The sequence below is a fragment of the Mastigoproctus giganteus genome, chromosome 13 (genome assembly GCF_048544385.1).
Source record: "Mastigoproctus giganteus isolate SK-2022 chromosome 13, ASM4854438v1, whole genome shotgun sequence".
In the NCBI taxonomy this organism is placed as follows: Eukaryota; Metazoa; Arthropoda; class Arachnida; order Uropygi; family Thelyphonidae; genus Mastigoproctus; species Mastigoproctus giganteus.
In genome coordinates, this window is record NC_143587.1 from 44,438,085 (window position 1) to 44,456,883 (window position 18,799).

Sequence of the window (18,799 nt, forward strand, 5' to 3'; positions counted from 1 at the left end):
TTCGACTAATATTATTAGTGGAGTCCCTCAGGGTTCAGTGTTGGGTCCATTATTGTTTTCTGTATTTATAATTAATATTGATGATGGTATATCAAGCTTAACGTCCAAATTTGCAGACGATACAAAAGTTGGCAGGGTTGTTAAGGACACTACTGATGGTATGCTGCTGCAACAGGATCTGCAAAGGTTGAGCAGATGGGCTGAGAGGTGGCAAATGAAATTTAATGTTGACAAATGTAAAATACTACATATGGGGAAACAGCAACCCCAGAGCAACGTATCAACTCTGTGGTACTACACTGACAGTGGTAAAGAATGAAAAGGACCTGGGGGTAATTGTGCAGGCAGATATGAAGTTTTCTGAGCAGTGCAGACAGTCTGCAAGAGTAGCTCATGGTGTCTTGTCAATGATATACAGGAATTTTTCTAGCAGGGATAAGGAGGTGATTATCGCCTCCTTAAGGCAATGGTCAGGCCACACCTTGAGTACTGTTTACAGGTCTGGAGGCCTCATTTTAAGAAGGATGTAGAGCTGTTGGAACGAGTACAGAGATGGGCAACAAGATTAGTGAATGGAACAAAGGGTTGCTCTTATGAAGAAAGGCTTAAGTTTTGCAAATTACCGGCATCTGCGAGGTGATCTGATTAAGGTGTATAAAGCCTTGAATGGTTTGAGCATGCTCAATGGATGGGATTCTTCCTCTTACTGAGCATAATCGCCTGAGAGGGCATAATTTCAAATTGAGGAAAGACGGTTGTAGGATAGATGTGCAGATGTTTGCCATTAGCCAGCGGGTGGTTGATTGGTGGAACAAACTTCCATCTGTCATTGTAAAAGTTGATAGCTTAAACAGATTCAAGACAGAACTTGACAAACATTTGGAGCGAGTGGATGGGTGAAATAAGGGGGTTTTTTTTTTTTTTGGTTTTTTTTTGGCTGATGCTATATAAGCTTGCTTTCTTGCATCATGTGCCTTTGCTAATGCTAATGTTAACAATTCAGACATTATTCAAAATTTTTATCAAAAACAATTTATTAGAGCACTTTACAAAACAATATGCCTCTGAATATTAAAAATCTCTGGCCAATAACTCATTTGCCTATTTCCAATTTGTACAACAAGGGGTTGTACAAATCAGTGATCACAGTGTACTGATGTGGGATTTACTTAAAGATGCAACTAACATCTAGGGTAAGGAGAAGGGTTTTTGCTTTCATAAAGGTGACTACAGTGGTCTTAGAGCATTTTTAAATTCTATACAGTGGGATCAACTGATGATATTACCAACGGTGAATTCTAAATTGAAAGCCTGCAGGGACTTAATCTTGTAGGGTACTAGGCTTTTCACACCAACTAAGAAATACTGTACAAAGTTTAGGCCTAAATGGATGTCAGATTAATTAATGAGGCTCGTGGCAGAGAAGAAATATGCATGGGATGCATATAAATTATCAGATGGCACAAAAGCCTATCGCAGATATAAGCTGTAGTCCCAAAGGAGGATACGCAGGTGAAGGCAGATTACGAAAAATCTTTGGCAAAGGATGCAAAGAAAAATAGCAAAGAGTTCTTTACTTATGTAAACTGTAGAAGGAAAGGGATGAATCAGATTGGTTCACTTAACTTAGATGGTTTAACTATTGATTATCATGCTCAGGCATGAGCATAATCAATAATCAAAGTAATAGTCAAACCTCCTTGAATAACTCCTCATGTGTGAATGAGGAGTTATTCAAGGAGGGGAATTCCAGAAATTTATTAAACTCTAACAGGGAGCTAAGTGATTTGTAATAACTGAGAGCAAAGTGGAGCAAAAATTTTTGAAGTTAAACATAAGAAAGGCACTTGGGATCTATCCAGTTATATTAAAGGAGGCAACAAAGGAAGTAAGCAAACTGTTAGCCATAATTATGAAAGCTTCCTTGGACTCGGAGAGGTCCCCACAGCCTAGAGTTGTGCAAATGTATCTCCAATTCACAAAGGGGGATAAAGGGTGACAGGAGTATTTACAGACCTGTTAGTTCAATTTCTGTTGCAGGGAAAATAATGGAGTCACTGGTTAAAGAAGCTTTGCAGGATCATCTAGACAAGGATGCAGTAATAGTTCAGGCACAACATGGGTTTGTTAAGGGAAGGTCTTGTCTCATCAATTTGATTGGATACTACGATGTGGTCACAAAAGAACTAGATGCAAAGAATAATTTTGATATCATATACTTGGATTTTAGTAAAGCTTTTGATACTGTGCCACATGGAAGACTACTGTACATAATGGAGCAGTATGGCATTAAGGGCAAATTGCTAAAATGGATAAAAGGATGGTTCAATGGGAGAAGACAGAGAGTGGTTATCAATGGACACTGCTTTTCATGAACTAATGTTATTAGTGAAGTTCCCCAGAGTTCGGTGCTGGACCCATTGTTGTTTTGTGTATTCATCAATGATATTGATGAAAGTATATCAGGATTAATGTCCAAGTTTGGAGATGATACAAAGGTTGGCAGGGTTGTTAATGACAGTAATGGCAGTATGCCACTGCAACAGGATCTAGAAAAATTTGGGCAGATGGGCTGAGAAGTGGCAACTGAAGTTTAACATTGGCAAATGTAAATTACTGCATATGGGTAGCAGTAACCCCAGAGTAACGTATCAACTGGGTGCTACAGTCAGGGTAGTGGAGAATGAAAATGATCTGGAGGTAATTGTGCAGTCAGATATGAAGTTTTCTGAGCAATGCAAAAAAGTTGCAAGAGTACCTCATGGTGTCTTGTCAATGATGTACAGGAATTTTGCTAGCCTGGTTTAAGGGGGGGGGGTGATTGTCCCCTTGTATAAAGCAATGGTCAGGCCACACCTTGAGTACTGTACACAAGTCTGGAAGCCTCATTTTAGGAAAGATGTCTAGCTGCTGTAGGACAAGTACAGAGAAGGGCAACGAGATTGGTGAGTGGAACAAAGGGTTGGTGTTACCAAGAAAGGCTTAAGTTCTGCAAATTGCAGTGGCTGGAGACTAGGCACCTGCGAGGTGATCTAATTGTGGTGTATAAGGCCTTAATGGATTGAGCAAGTTCAATGCTAATGGATTCTTCCTCTTGCTGAAGTTAAACATAAGGAAGGCACCTGGGGTGGATGGGATCTATCCAGTTATATTAAAGGAGGCAATAAAGGAAGTAAGCAAAACATTAGTCATAATTATGAAAGCTTCCTGGGACTTACTGGAGGTGTGCCCTCAGGTTACTCACCTGAGGGGGGGTCATAAATTCAAATTGAGGAAAGACAATTGTAGAATAGATATGCTGAAATTTGCCTTTAGCCAGCTGGTCATGATTGATGGTTGGAACAAACATCCATCTGTTATAGTGGAGGTCAGCAACTTAAATAAGTTCAAGGCAGAACTAGACAAACATTTGGAGTGAATAGATAGATGAAATGGGAAGGGGTTTTATTTTATTTCTTTATTTTATTTTTATTTTTTTTTTGGCTGATGCTATATAAGCTTGCTTTCTTTCATCATATGACTTTACTATTGCTAATGCTAATAAAGTTGTGAACTCCCATGGACACAGAGGTGATATGGAGTAGAAATGGCTCATTATTATTCAACTAATCAACAAATAAATTGGACTAATGTGCATGCATTTCATAAGCAATTTGATGTAATGTAGATTTTTCATTTTGAATGGATGAATGAGTAGGAAGGTACAGATGACTGTCCTTAATGTACAGTTTAAAGATATATACAGGAATGAATTAATTATTTTACCTGGCAAAGCAGAATAATTATTAATGGCAGTGTTGTATTAATGTCATATATTATTATTTCCATACTACTTTAAAACATTTTTCATAATTTAATTATCAAATCAAACAAATTATGCATATTAATAATAATGACTGGGAATGAATAAATTGAATATTTTTCTCTTAGAACAGTGGTTTTCAAAATATAAGGTATATTCCCTTGGGGAAGGACATGAGAAATAACAAATTATACCTTATTTAGTACTCAAGCTGTGGAAACTGACTCATTCCATTCTGGAAAGACTTGAAGAAAATAAGTTTGAAAAACACTGCCTAAGAGAATAAGACAAATGATCTTAAAGATCCATACCTCCTCATCATAATGAGAGCTTATAAAGCTAGTTTTTCTCACCAACCGCTGCTAATCTGAACTAAACATGGAGGTAAGAGATGGCATGAATTCCAATTACCTATAATAAAACACAAAAAAATTTTATGATATAGTATAATAAGTGATGCACTTCCAAACTTGCAACAACAAAAAAAATAATAAATAATGCTATTTTTATATATAATAACCATTTCACTAAGATACAGTCAAGAGATGATGATTTACACAAGTACACTTACACAGTAATGCTTCATGAAATTGCATCACAAAGATTTTTAATGTGTTTCTGATATTTTTAAGCTACTGCTTAACTAAAATTTAAATAAGACACTAATATAGGATACACTAATAATACACTAATACTAATACACTAATACACTAAGGATACACTAATAATACACTAATAATACACTAATATAGGAATAAGACACTAAAATAAGACACTAAATAAGACACCAAACTTGCAACAACAAAAAAAATAATAAATAATGCTATTTTTATATATAATAACCATTTCACTAAGATACAGTCAAGAGATGATGATTTACACAAGTACACTTACACAGTAATGCTTCATGAAATTGCATCACAAAGATTTTTAATGTGTTTCTGATATTTTTAAGCTACTGCTTAACTAAAATTTAAATAAGACACTAATGTAGCTGTAGTTGCCGTAGTACAAAATATCTGGTCAGAAAAAGAATGAAGCCACACATTTAAATATGGAATGATTGAAAAGTCTCTCTGCAGTAGCTATTGGCACACATTTTATATAATATTTATCAGTTTTTAATTCAGCGAGCTTCTGAATCAAGAAAATGGTGAAAAACACTTTCAGCACTTATTCTAAACACAGTACATTAGCATTTGTAAATATAATGTAAAATTAAAGTGAATATTGTATGTCTAGTACTATTATGGAGGGACTTTTCGATCATCCTGTATAATATTTTTGATTATTTATTTGCAAAATTAATTAACACGCATAAAAAATCCTTCTGACAATTTAAACTGCTACATGGCCTCTATCAAGTGGAGACCGTCACAGTGGTGGGGAGTTAATACATTAGAATTAAGCAATACTATTAAAGCAATTATCACAGAAGCCCTGAATGCATATATACCATTAAGAAAATATAGCACACGCAGGATGGCAATATGGATGATCAGGGCAGAAAAGGTTGAAATGGGACAATCGGAGTAATTAAAAGTAGTGAAACCTATGATAGCTACAAGTTTATCTGTAATAGGTTTTACAGCTACAAGTTTATCTGTGAAATTTTTTTTTTTTATTAGTTGTTGGCGCATCGGCTTCTGTGGCCATAATGCACCTCCCAAAGTTTTTTTGCATTTTACTCTGATCCAAGCCTGAGGTGGGATTCGAACCCACAACCGTTGGGTTGCCAGGCAAGCACTTTACCCACCTGGCTAGCCCGGTCGGCATCTGCAACAAATATGACAACTACAAATTTATCTGCAAGGTTGGCAAAGGCAAATATGAGTTTTCATACTTGCCTTTGCCAACCTCACTGTCTGAGAGAGCAATGAACGGAGACGTTTTCATATATGTAAATATAAAGAAGAAAAACAGATCAAAATATTACATAACAGGTGTGGAAGAGTATTAGATAACCAAGATAATGCTGAAGAATCAAAGAGGTACTTTGCATTGATCTTTACAGACTAAAAAAAAAAACACTTTGTAGTGAGAAGCAATGCAAGTGAGGCTGAGCAGTATGAAATTAGTAATACAGATATTTAAGAAGACAGTTCATTAGAAAAACATTTCAGCCTAAAGGCAAGTAAGGTTTCATGGAACTGGTGACATATACCCAGCATTTTTGAGGGAGATGGCAATAGAAGGCACTCAACCAAGGTTAATTATGAGGGCAACCTTTGGACTCAGAAGAGATTATTTTGTATTGAAGTGCCAGTATATAACTGAAACACAAAGGTGGTTCAGTAAGCAACAGGGGAACTATAGACCAGTCAGTCTGATTTCAACAACGCAAAATCATGGAAAGTATGATTGAGAGTGCAATACAGGATATTTAAGAAATGGAATTCTGAAGGCTACACAGCATGGTTTTGTTAAGGGAAAATCAAGTTTAACTAAAGTGGTTAGTTATTTTGACACAAGTTACTCGGAATCTGGAGGCAGGAAATAATTTCAATTTCTTTTTTATCAAAGCATTTGACTGCCACAAAAATCTACTGTACAAAGTGGAATATGTTGAGATCACCAGTATGATTCTAAAATGGATCATATTGTGGCTGCAATGGATCTCAAAGGTAGGAAGCAAGTGTTGTGATTACAGGTTACTATTCCAATTGGTATAATGTCAGAAGCGAAGTTAACCAAGAATCAGTTCTAGGACCACTGTCGTTTCTGATTTTTATAAATGAAGGGATAGAGGATGTGATGTCAAATATACAGATGGTGTAATAGGGAGAGTGGATAAGGCTTGGGTAAATTCAAAGGTCGGCTGGAAGAATCAAATAGGTAGCTTTTTTTTTTTATATATATACAGTAGAGCATCAATAATCCGAACTAACTGGGGCTAGGGGTAGTTCGGACTCCCGATTTGTTCGGATTTTCAAACTTGTTCTGGAGACTAAAAAAAAAAAAAAAAAAAGGTTTATGAGTTTAGAAATAAAAACACTATAAGTTGTTCTTACATATTTTCATTCATAGGTACAAATGGAACTTTTCAGCCACAATAACACATGTATAGACCTTTAACAAAAATAATTACTTATTTTTTGCTGCACCATTTCTGAACTTCGTTTCGTTATTACCAGATCTCTAAACTCTTTTCAGCTAGAGTAGTTGAGTTGGACAGCATTCAGTTTTATTGATTATTTGTCAATTCATCATTCAGTTTGTTTGTCGATTTTCATGTATCATTTAATTTTTTTAATTGGTAAGATAATAAAAGTGTAAACTGACGCTTTATATCTTCATTTTTATAGCCTGTGGATAATATTTCTCCAATTTTCACTTATTAGAACTGCCGTTTAATAAAATCAAAATTCAATTCACAATAACTGGCACTTACTGTAATTATTTTATGGCACCAGCATAAAAAATATAAATGCTGGCTTGTTCGGATTTCCAACGCTCTACTGTATTTTATTTTTTTATTTTTTCATTTTTTAAAATTTTTAGGTGGTGCAGCAAAAGCCTGTGGCTTCCACTATATGACTAATACCAGAATTATTTCCTACATGTAGCCTATGAATGACTGGAAAAATAACTGAGTTAGTTAACATGTTCAAACTTGCATAAAAACGAACTGCAATTGTTGTGCCTTGACAGGTGCCTTGATAGATGTATCCATTCAACTGCAATCAATAAATGAGTGCTGTAAAAGGAAAGGCACATGAAATGAACAACTGTTCAATAGTGACATACTGATTAGCTATTTGCCAATCAGTGTGCACATGGGCTATTTGCTGGGATTTTGCTTAGTGCCAATCGCACTGTCTAGAGAGCACTATAAAAGCTCTATATTTGGCTCACAGTTTTGTATGTTCTTTGCTTATGTTGAGGTTATTTTATCTAGTTTAGTATTTTCCACAATAAGAAATGGTAAAAATTTTTGAAGATTATGCTTGCTGAATTTTAATTCTTTGGTTTGTGAGGCTGGCTTGGGATGCTGTTGACAGCTCTTTGTCATCATTGTCCTGGTCCTTCTCATGATCTCTGAGAGCACTATAAGTGCTGTATACTTGGTTCACAGTTTCATATGTTTTTTGCTCAAGTTAAAGTTAAATTTTTTTTTTTTAAGATTATGCTTGCTGAATTTTAATTCTTTAGTTTATAAGGAAAAAACACCATCCTTAGCATATGTCTACTGATAAAATTTTGTGTAAAAAGTGTTTTCCTATAAAATTTTACCCCAAAGGGTTTTACCATATAATGGATCCACAACTTGGGATATTAGGACTGAAAAGAACAGGGATGGCAATATGTTGAAACTACACTGACAGTACATTGAATCAGCTCTTTATAATGTGTCATCTGATACTGAAATAGAATTCTATTCAAGTGATGCGGATTCTGAATCTTGTTCAAATGCATATGCTGATGGATTTGAATGCTAAAAAAAAAAAAAAAAAAAAAACAACAGATGCTGGTAATACTTGGAGTGCTGATTCTTCAAAGATGAAATCCCTTCCATTTACTAAAAAGCAGTGCCATGCCTAGTTGTTCCAGCACCCCAAGGCACATAAAGGACTCTTGCATATATAAGTGGTAGTGAAAGTTTTAAACACTTTTTCCTTAACATGTTGTGTATCCATTAGAATTCTATTTATATCTAAATATTCCTTTACTGAACTCTCAACCAATGCCTCTATGATTTTCTCTACCACTGAAATCAGAAAAACCAGTACCCATTTCACTCAAACTGTTGAAGTGATGACGTATATTAGTAGTGATAAATAATGCAAGAAAGCAAGCCTATAAAGCATCAGTCAAAAAAAAAAACCTTCCCACATATCATCTCCAAAATACATATACTTAGCTGCTCAGTCTGATTTAAGCTAGGAAGGAAGAATATACAGCTAAACTGCTGTATATTCTTCCTTCCTAACATGCATACATGTGAGAGCAAATGAGTGGGTGTGGGTATTCTTCTACTTAGGGCATTTCTTGTCTGAATGTTTTTTTGCCAAATGTGGGCTGAAATTTTGCCTTTGATTAATATCAAAGGCAAAAATTAAATATTAAATTGAACTAAATATTACTGTTTAATGGAAACTGAAAATGCAACAACAGCATTCACAAAACCTGTGAATTACAAGTTCATTCATTTACAGAATGGCCAAACAGTGATCTAAATTATGAAAGGTCTAGTTGAATCCCTACCAATGAGAATTCATGAAGTGATCTGAGCTAAAGGAGGTTGACACATTAGTTTCAAATAAAGCATTATTTGAAACTGGTCATAAACAGCTATTGATAACAGTTTGTATCAACATGTGATGTAAGTTAGGTGTAGTGATCATTGCATAAATTCCAGAATTACTAAAAATACTGGATAGAAGGAAGAATAATGAGTAAGAATAAAACTATAACTAATTTGAAAACCTAAGTGGGTGGCATGTTAAAGAATTAAGTAATAATTAAATTATAATTAAATAAACAGTACTAAAAAATTATAACTGAATAAATGGTAATGAAAATTAATAAAGTTTAACAAATAATTATTGCAGTAAATATACACCATATTGACACTGTTTTAAGTAGTGTTAGGAATAAAGATGTATAAGAGTAAGAAAAAAACAGATTTTGAGACATGGAAGTAAAAACAAAAGAGAATACAGAATCAGAAATAAAATTCATTATAAATTATAGGAGAGAACTTCGGTATCAGTATAGTAAGAAAATAATTAGTAGGGCTAGGATGACACAGCCAGTTTCATCATAGGACTACAACCACAGTTAAAGAAGTAATGCAGGACAATCTACACAGAATGCAATTATACTGCAGCCACAGCATAGATTTGTTAAGGGGCAATCTTGTCTGACCAGTCTGATTGGATACTATGATGCAGTAACAAAGGAACTGAATGCAAAAAATAATTTTATCATATACAGTAAGCCCTCGATTTAACAGACTAATAGGGGAGAAGGGGTGTCTGTTAATGCCAAAAGTCCGTTAAATCGAATGTAACCTGAGGGGGCATTTTTTATTGCTCTTAAGGTTAAAAAAAAACTTTAATACAATACACAGTACTGTACAATATAAAATAATTAAATTATAATAAAGAATATGTAATATTCTGTTGTAAATATAAAATGTTGCAATTTGGCCTTTGATTTACGGATATCAGAAACAGTTTGTTTTTTTAAGACGTAAATTTCATGAACACATGTTACTGAGACATCTTGTTCTAATTTCTCAATTAGCTCATTTCTGTGCCACATTTAAGTTCACATGCTTTCTTTTAACTCCTCTATCACTTGACGCCATTTTAAATTGTAAGGATTTCAAAAATTATTTAATAAATAAAGTCACAATTCAGAAATCACAGAAACAAACAAGATTAGTAAATGGAACAAAGGGTTGCTCTTACGAAGAAAGGCTTAAGTTTTGCAAATTACAGAGTCTGGAGACTAGGCACCGGCGAGGTGATCTGATAGAGGTGTATAAGGCTTTGAATGGTTTGAGCATGCTCAATGCCAATGGGATTCTTCATCTTTCTCAGAATAATCACCTCAGAGGGCATAAATTCAAATTGAGGAAGGACGGATGTCGGATAGATGTGCGGAAATTTGCCTTTGGCCAGCGGGTGGTTGGTTGGTGGAACCGACTTCCATCACTTGTTGTTGAAGTTGATAGCCTAAACAAATTTAAAGCTCAACTGGACAGGTATTTCGAACGAACGGAGGGGTGAAATGGGAGAGGGGTTTTTTTTTTTTTTTTTTGGCTGATAAGCTTGCTTTCTTGCATCATATGCCTCTACTAATGCTAATGCTAATGCTAATGCTAACTTGACCGCACGACAGCTTGAGGCAGACTGAGACTGAAACAAAGCGAGTTGGTAGACGTGCAGTTTAGTGTCCCAAGTCACGTTCAGCTCACAAGTAACTGCCTGCTCTTATCTGTTATCTGGGAAAACAGCTATTTGAACATGTTTTCAGAAAGAATAAAAAACAATTTTCTGAATTTGATTATAAAAATAAAAGTAGGTAATTATCAAAACAATAATGGAAATAAGTAATTATTATTAATTTTTAATTAATAATAACACTGAAGTTTTGTATAACCTAAAAAAATAATATGGTCGAGATTAATATGTACATTACTGTATTATTATTTGCCTGGTCCGTTAAATCCAAAATCTGTTATATCAGGGTCCGTTAAATCGAGGGTTTACTGTACTTGGATTTCAGGAAAGCTTTTGATACTGCTGCACATAAAATACTACTGTATATATTGGAGCACTGTAGAATTAAGGGAAAAGCATTGCTGTGGATAATGAGATGATAGAGTGGGAGAACACAGAGAGTGGTTATTAATGGCCACTGCTCTTCATCAACTAAAATTACTAGTGGAGTCCCCCACAGTTCAGCATTGGGCCCATTGTTGTTTTCTATATTCCTGAGGTAGAATTTTTCTCAGCTTGGTCTGTGCTTGTTAACAGGAGAGACTGCTTCTGCAGGGATGGGATTACTTAAATAGAAAGGGTACAAGAATATTTGCTGATGCTATTGAGTAAGTATTAGGCAGGTTAGAAAACTGCTAGCATGGAGGGGGGATACACAGACTAATAGATTAACAGTAGCAGCTGGCAGAGGTGAAAGTGATTCTTGCACTGCTTCTGTTGTAATGAGTACCAGCCTGGAAAACAAGGTGCAGAGGATTTCAGAGACTGCTGAGAGTCATTGTGAACAAGTAAATACATGGGCTGTGTTAGGGTAGATAAGAATAGGAACAGGCACATGTATACTGTGTATACACACAATGCTAGGAGTTTGGTAATTAAATTTGATGAAATTGAGGTGTTGGTCAAAACATCCAAGGCAGATATTGTTGGAATATCAGAGACATAGTGTCACACAGATATAAGGAATGCAGAATTGGAATTTGAGGGGTACAATGTATGCAAGAAGGATAGACAGGATAGGAAGAGAGGAAGAGTTATGCTATTAGTCAAGAAACACAAAATCTACGGAATTGCCACCAGTTTATAGGAAAGACAGTGCAGTGTCGAGACAGTTTGGTGTGGCATAAGCAATCAAAGCAAAATTGAGAGGAGTGTGTTATAGGCCTAATAACTCTGATGAGTATAATGAACAACTGTACAGAGAAATAGAGTGGGCAAGTAAATCAGATTGCCTTATATTGGGGGATTTTAATTTCTCAGATACTGACTGGAACTTGTGGGTTAGTCACTCACACACTAACAAGGCTTTTGTGGATTTATTGGATGACTGTTTTCTATAGAAGCATATTCGGGAGGCAACTAGATGGAGTAATACTCTTGATCTGGTTATCAGTAGTGATTCTTCATACATTAAGAATCTGCAAATAAAAGAATCACTAGGTGACAGTGATCACAGTGTGCTGATGTGGGATTTACTCAAAGAGATAACTACCATCAGGGGTAAAGGGAATGGTTTTTGCTTTCGTAAAGGTGACTGCAGTGGTCTCAGACAGTTTTTAAATTCTATACAGTGAGACCAACTGATGATGTTACCAACAGTAAATTCTAAATGGGAAGCATTCAAGGAATTAATCTTGAAAGCTACTAGGCTTTTCATACCTACTAAGAAATACTGTTCAAGGTTTAAGCCTAAATGGATGTCAGATCTAAATGGATAATGACTGTAAAGACAGTATGCTACTGCAACAGGATCTAGAAAAGTTAGGCAGATGGGACCAACTGATGATGTTACCAACAGTAAATTCTAAATGCGAAGCATTCAAGGAATTAATCTTGAAAGCTACTAGGCTTTTCATACCTACTAAGAAATACTGTTCAAGGTTTAAGCCTAAATGGATGTCAGATCTAAATGGATAATGACTGTAAAGACAGTATGCTACTGCAACAGGATCTAGAAAAGTTAGGCAGATGGGCTGAGAAGTGGAAACTGAAGTTTAACATTGACAAATGCAAAGTCCTACATATGGGTAGCAGTAACCCAAGAGAAACGTACCAACTATATGGTACTACACTGAGAGCGGTAGAGAATAAAATAGACCTGGTGGGTAATTGTGCAGTCAGATATGAAGTTTTCTGAGCAGTGCAGATGGTCTGCAAGGGTAGCTCATGGTGTCTTGTCAATGATATACAGGAATTTTTCTAGCGAGGAAAAGGATGTGATTATCCCCTTGCAGATGGTCTGCAAGGGTAGCTCATGGTGTCTTGTCAATGATATACAGGAATTTTTATAGCAGGGAAAAGGATGTGATTATCCCCTTGTATAAGGCAATGGTCAGGCCACACCTTGAGTACTGCATACAGGTCTGGAGGCCTCATTTTAGGAAGAATGTAGAGCAGCTGGAACGAGAACAGAGAAGGGAAACAACATTAGTGAATGGAACAAAGGGTAGCTATTACGAAGAAAGGCTAAATTTTGCAAATAACAGCGTCTGGGGACTAGGCACCTGCAAGGTGATCTGGTTGAAGTGTATAAGACCTCAAGTGGTTTGAGCATGCTCAATGCTGATGGGATTCTTCCTCTTGCCCAGATTACAAACCTGAGGGTGACACAGATTCAAACTGAGAAAGACAGTTGTAGAATAGATGTGCGGAAGTTTGCCTTTAGTTAGTGGGTAGTTGATTGCTGGAACACCTTCCATCTGTCGTTGTAGAAGTTAACAGCTTAAATAAATTTCAAGGCAGAACTAGACAAACATTTGGAGAGAATGAATAGGTGAAATGGGAAGGGTTTTTTTTTTTCGGCTGATGCTGTAAGCTTGCTTTCTTGCATCATATGCCTTTGCTAATGTTTATTAATGATATTGATAAAGGTATATCAAATGATACGAGAGTTAGCATAGTAGTTAATTGCACTAATCAGGATATGCTACTGCAACAAGATCTAGACAAATTAGGCAGAGGGGCTGAGAAATGGCAATTGAAGTTTAATATTGACAAATGCAAGGTACTTCATATGGGGAGCAATAATTCCTGATTACTGTTTCAACTATGATCTGATTGAGGTGTTTAAGGCTTTGAATGGATTAAGAACATGCTGATAGCAGTCTTCCTCTTGCTCAAACTACACAAGGGGCATAAATTGAAATTGAGGAAGGAGGTTGCAAGATAGTTGTACAGAAGTTTGCCTTCAGCTGGTCGACTGTTGGAATAAACTACCATCTGTTGTTGTTGTTGCAGGTGGATAGTTTGAATAAATTCAAGGAAAAACTAAACAAATTATTACAAATTATTGGAGGGGATGGACAGGTGATGTTGGAATCCTTTTTTTTTTTTTTTGACAGATGCTTTATAAGCTTACTTTCTTGCATCATTTGCCACTACTAATACTAATAATAGCCTAACCAGAACAACAAAAGTTTCAAACCTCCAGCCTAATGCAAACTAGTCAAAAGATATTAAATTTGGTAGCAAAGTGCAAGTAGTACAAATTTTAAAAAAATAAAAGAAATAGCATTAAGGGTAGTCCTTATGCTGTGCAGTATGTATTATATACAGGTGACCCCCCGCTTAACGCTGATCATTCGTTCCGGAAAAACAGAGCGCTAAGTGAATCCGCGCTAAGCGAGCGCCGCTTTCCCATAAGGTAACATATGTATTTGTGAGCTGCGGTCGGTGCCATAGGATATTTCCTAATCAATAATAAACGGTAATGAAAAGATGCACAAATTTCGGTCAAAATATTTAATATTCAAATATTTGCACATATAAAATATTCTGCATTACATACGTATAATTATGTGGTAACTACTTGCGTCTCAAAAGTAAACAAAATTCCAATTAAAATAATGAATTTAATTGATTTAATTTAATGGATGAATTTAATCATGAAAAATGTGTGGATTTTGAGTTGAACTTTGGCCCTCTTCCAAATAAACTAAAAGGGGTATTAATTTTAAATGGCCCGCAGCGTTACCACCCAACAATAAAGTCAACCGATCCTTCGCCGCTTTGAAACTTGGCATGTTTTTTGTTCTTTCAATATGAAACTTCTTTTAGGCATTCGTTTCCACAAAAGTCCTGCTTCATCTATGTTAAAAACTTGTTGAGAAGTATAACACATAATACCCCTCTTCAATAATTTTAACAAGTTCTTTTTTGAAAGTTTCGGCTCCTTAATCTGCACTAGCGGCTTCTCCCGGGATTTTAAATCTATTCTACCAGTTTTAAATGGTTCCACATTTTTTTTTTTAGGCGAGTTTTCTTCAGATCATCGTATTGGCTAATCTCTTTCTCTCTCTCTCTCTCTTTTTTTAATATTTAACTTAACTGAATTCTGCATTGGAATATTATCTTCAAAAAAATTAGTCTTTCCATTTCAATCCTAATAGCCGGTCTAGTCCTAGTTGTTTGCAGTGGAACAGCTATCTTTCCCGCTGCTAAAATTAATTCTTTATTTTTTCATAATTGTTCTTACAGTTAAGTTTGCGAGTCCTAAATTATGGCACACATCCGCTTGTCGTTGACCGGAATCGATTCGCTTCAAAACGTCTAATTTAATTTTCAAATTCAGTCTTTTTCTTACATTTTTAGCTCTTCGAAAATATAACTGCGTTGGTTGAATTAATTATGATACAATGTTCAAGTAAACTGTCCGTTACGCACGATGTCTAATACTGTACTGAGTGATAACTAGACTTCAGATAAATGCATATAACGCAAATATTACAAGCAATATATTTGATCATTTTTTAAAATGTTGATCTCGGAACTACGTAACAAGTGACTGTACTTAAATTAGCGTGAGAGAAAATTTCACTGAGCGTGGGAAAATTGCTCAAGTCGGCGTGGGAAACGTTTTAATGCTGTTTTGCTATTCATTTTCAAGCTATCGACTCCATCAAATGAAACGATTTCGTTAAATATGTCAAAAATGTAATCTGTAAAAGAGCGTTATAGTGATCTGTGACAGCGTTATAGTCAGATACGGGTTATAATATAAGAACAGCGTTATAGCGAATCAGCGTAAAGCGAACCGCGTTATAACGGGGGCCTGCTGTATTACTTATAATGATAATATATAACAGATTAAGTTCAGATTAGCTTTTGATTGGTTGGAAAAATTGTAATAGAGTATGTGACAATTTGTAACAGTGTAACTGAAATGTTGGAAATGAATGGGGAGAATGAAGGCCAAAAAAAAGGAGAATGAAGTGAATGCACACTCCACAAAAAAGGAGTAAAAGCAGTACACTGCCAATTCAAGAGGGAACTTCAGCATGCTAGGGGCATAAAATGCATCCTCTGATTAGGTGGCCTCGATATTAAGAGCAACCAGTGTCAGGGTGAAAGTTAGGAGTTTTCAAAGTGATCAGAGTATGAATACAAAAATCTGTCTTAGGGACACCCATAAATTGCATGCATTCCTACTTCATATGTATTTTGCTGGTGAAAACCCAAGTTTTTGGAGGGAAAATCTTGCTATCCACATGAGAATTAGTTACTCAGTGACAGAGTGAAAATAAACCTATATAAGTTCCTTGTGTTATTGACAGGATTCGCAAACTGGGCCTTTTCCACCCAGTGTAGGATGGGCAGCGATTTTAACCAGTGTGCTGCTACCTGCGCAGACTATGGTAGGGATCATATCCCATTTAAGTGAAAAATCAGTCCATTGGGTCTGCATGTGGTTTATAATCACTGATTCTCTTCCATTCAGATGGTAAACTCAGGCCACAGATTCTCATCTGTTTATATACACATCTAGTTGGTTGTTAAAATAAACAATAAATAGAGACTCCAAAGGTCAACTCAAATAACAAAAATTTTCATAAGATGCCTTTAGCCTTGTTGTGGGAATGGGCCATCACACCCCCTCCATGAGTTACCATTCACACCACGACGAGGTAGGTCACTATTATCTATAAAGAGCTCATATCTGAAACACTTTTTTAACATACTCACAAAATTGTAAGAAGTCTATGTTTAAACAGAACATGCAAGTTCTCTTCACTAAGAGCGAGTGACCCTCGCTCCAGCCGAGCCCTTAAGTCCAAATAATTAGGACAGCACTCAACATGATGTGGAGGCCAGTGTCCAACTCTCTGCACTGACAAAGCTCAGTCAGCCACTCCCAGCTGGCAAAGCCTGGTAATCAAGCCAAGTCCAGTTAGGACACAGCAGCCAGACAGGCCAAACTGCAGCCATGGACAAGGCCTCTTGCCAGCAGTAAGAACAGAGGGTAGGAAAGGATATGTCTACCTTCCCTTCTCAGAATTAGTCCACTAGTTCTGCCATATGGTTTATAATTCATCATTAATTCTCCTCTATTCAGATGGTAAACTCAGGCCATTGGCTGCCCACCCAACTGGGCACGACCAGATGCCCAAAATTTCTCTGGGGATCCCTTGTTTGAGAATGTATGTCAGAGAAGACCTTGCCACCAGCGAGTCTGCAGGGATTTTCTCCACAAGTACACAATGCTTCAATGGAAACTGTTTGCCCAGAAGAGCAAAGTGCTGTGCTGAGTTGTTGTTGTTTGTTTGGTTTTTAGGAGCATTAGCAACTAAGACCACATTGCTCCGGGATATGCAGTGGTCATTCCCTGACCTTTCCGCATCCTCTGTATTTGGTGGTGACGGGCTCAAACCCCAGTCTAATCAAGAAACGTGTGCTATGCACTGCTGCTCCTTCCCACCTGGCTACGGAGGCGCCTGCTGTGCTGAGAGGAGAGCTTTTCTTACATGGCTGTAGAAAACACGCTCTCCCAATCCCCGGCCATGTTAATTCGTGATTGGAGCAAAGATTTTGTCACAGAGGAGGTGGATGGCCCTCTCTTGATGTCCCGATTGAGCAATAAAGCTCAATCGTTCCTCTAGGCCAATCAATGGTTTCAACCGGGGTGCCGCAACAACATTCCAGGGGTGCCTTGGGTTTAAGTTACTTAAACTTATTTTTTTTTTTTAATTTATATGTTTATTTCATTATAAAATGGTGTACAGTATCTTTTTAATTTTGTGGTGATCTATAATTGATGTTTAATTATTAGTACTATAATTATTATTAATTATTAGTACTATAATTATTATTAATTATTAGTACTATAATTATTATTAATTATTAATTATTAATACTATAATTATTAGTACCTCTATATAAAGAATAAAATTATTATATAATTTGTATTATGAAATGTAATTTTATAATTATATTATAAAAATTATTTGAGTTAACATATATAACATATAACATATATTTTTTATTATTATATATATAATATATAATAATAAATACAGAAAGAGAGAGAATCGGATCTAACAGGCAGAAAATTGAGTAGTTTGAGTAGGGGTGCCGCAAAATAAAAAATTACTTAGGGGTGCCGTTATTAAAAAAAGGTTGGAAACCACTGCTCTAGGCAAACACCCAGGTACATCATCTGTCTGACATTTCTCGGGGAGAGCCTATGGTACGGGTACAGGAAATATTTTGATGAATAAGGTAGGATGAAAAAAAAATTAAGAGCATGAAGAGAAAATAAAACGATGGAAATATAACCAAAGCCAATCCTTGAATAATCTAATAGCTAGTTTATGAAAAAAGGAGATTTATGGAAAAATCATGAAATTAAAGTTAAATATGCAAATACTTGAGGAAGCTAGAAGCAAAAAACCTATTTGCTAGTGGAAACCCAGGCTCAATTCAACAGATTACTCTTATATTTCTCTTTATCTTCCTTTCTAACATACACACACACATGCATGCATTTGAGAAAGGATCTCACATTTTCACCAGACTATATGTATGAAGTAATTTCTAATAATTAGCTTCTTGGTGTATACACAAATATATATAAGAAACTTTTATCAAACCCATTAATTCCTTCACACTTATATATATATGTATATATAACCATACAAATAAATTAGAATGAGAGTTAAAAATAAAAAATTAAATAATGCCAGCAGTATGGCAAGACAAGAGCAAAAATAGTAGAAATTAAACTTAAGAATGAAACCAAACAGGGAGGGAAGAGAGAGGTAACAAGAGTAAA

General features: G+C 35.8%; 1 protein-coding gene across 4 annotated transcripts in view; it reads right to left on the reverse strand.

Annotated features, from left to right (window-relative positions):
* Positions 1-18,799, reverse strand: part of LOC150075997 (FERM, ARHGEF and pleckstrin domain-containing protein 2-like) — a 582,027-nt gene that overhangs the window by 552,591 nt on the left and 10,637 nt on the right. For all 4 annotated transcript variants that reach the window (XM_090387911.1, XM_090387910.1, XM_090387913.1 and 1 more), the window contains exon 2: positions 4,114-4,213. The gene's annotated coding sequence lies outside the window, so the exon portion shown is untranslated. The remainder of the gene's footprint in view (positions 1-4,113; positions 4,214-18,799) is intronic.